The sequence below is a fragment of the Pseudomyrmex gracilis genome, unplaced genomic scaffold (genome assembly GCF_002006095.1).
Source record: "Pseudomyrmex gracilis isolate BER0280 unplaced genomic scaffold, ASM200609v1 scaffold_567, whole genome shotgun sequence".
NCBI lineage: Eukaryota > Metazoa > Arthropoda > Insecta > Hymenoptera > Formicidae > Pseudomyrmex > Pseudomyrmex gracilis.
Window position 1 is genome coordinate 66,566 of NW_018021151.1, and position 1,820 is coordinate 68,385.

Below are 1,820 nucleotides of genomic sequence, written 5' to 3' on the forward strand. Positions count from 1 at the left end.
TGTTTACATTTCTCATATGTGTGCCGCCATATTCTTTTACAACATGTTACGCTTAGGTAGCAGAGAAAAACTTCGATGGAAAAAATGGCGTCCGCTCCCTAAACATGTTGAGTAGCGGTGACTGAGCAGAGTACGTTCAGCAGACACTCACCCAACAGTTGTACAACAGTTGTATCTGCTGAACGCGACCATTGACTCGTTGTGTACTTACTAAGGCCCGGTTTCACAATTGACGGTTAACTCGAATTAACGGAAGCCCAACTTGCTGAACTCGGCGTAACGCATCTTTTCTTCCTAAACATGAACTGTGATTGGTTAGCGAAGATTTGACAAAGAAGATTGAACGCGTTAAACCGAGCTCAGCAAGTCGAACTTCGGTTAATTCGAGTTAACTGCGAATTGTGAAACCGGGTCTAAGACATCTAAAACTTGTCTAAAAATATCTTATGTAACTACGCACGTTACGTCGAGTTGTCAAGGAATGTAAATATATATAATTTTTATGTTCCACAAAAAATCAAGAAACATCAAAATCCGAGTATATTTGCGGTGGCACACATTTCGGCGCTTCAACGCCAAAAAATCATGGAAAACTCAATCCTCATGACAGCTCCGTTGCTTTAGCGCCGTTTTCTTGCCATTTACCCTCACCACCCGCTTTTCGCCAATCAACGTTCGGTGTCAAAGCGCCGGTGTCTGCATGAGGATCCAGCCTAACAGTGCATGAGATTGCATCTTCAGTCTTGTTTTAATACTAGTCTATCCGATTGAGTCTGATTGACACATCCTCCGATTTATTTTGTGCCCATCTGGGATTGACTAGTCAAAAAAATATGGGCAGGTAGATCACTAAGTATCGACGAAGTGGTGTTGCATCAGCCGTACCGGTTAGATGTGCGTAGTTACGCTTAGATATTTTTGGACAATTTTCGGTGTTTTTACACCGACTTCTTCAGTTTATTAGTAGTTTTAACGAACATACAACTCCGTGGCTTGGTGCCAAGTACCCAAACCACGGTTTAAGACCTGTGTCATGGTTCCTAGAGTCTTAGAATGGCGTATGGACTAACTTGAAGCGGTCCTTTGAGCCATATATGCACCAAACCAAACCTTGACTAGTCAAAGTTTGAAGTGATAAAACAAAGTCTTCACATAGAGTTTTCAATTTTGACCAGCCGTGTTTGTTACTTCTGAAATTGATTAAAATCACAACAGTCAAAACCCGAAAAAAAGAACTGTTTTCGATTTTGCCCAAAACGCTTGGTTACTTCGGATATTGACTAGTCAATTCTAACCCAGTAAACAATTTGTTCGCAATTTGCCAGCAAATTGTCAGCAATTTTAAGCAAAAATATTCAGCAAATTGGCATCAACTGTGTCCGCATTAGGCTTCGATTTTGTTGCCAAAGCTTGTCGACAAAATGTAACGGCAAATTGCTACCAAAAACCGAGCAAAGCTTGATAATATAACTTGAGATCAAATTGACGCCAAATATGAAGCAAGATCTGCGCAACACGATTTGATAGCAAAATGACATTTATAATATAAAAAAAATGACTTAGATTCTTCATTTATGTTCTCGAATAAGTTTTTTTTGGTTATTCTCTATGTTGTCTTAGTATTACCTTGTAGAAAATTTCATTGTGTTAGAAATCATCTCGACTGGAATCGAACCTGAAACCTAGAACCCTCCGATTACCAAGCGGGCACTCTATCAATTTAGCCACTGAAACTTTCGCAATCAATTACTTTAAAACTAATATGTTAATGGCATTCAGTGATATTGTTACTAATTCTAAATAAAACTATTTGTTACTAA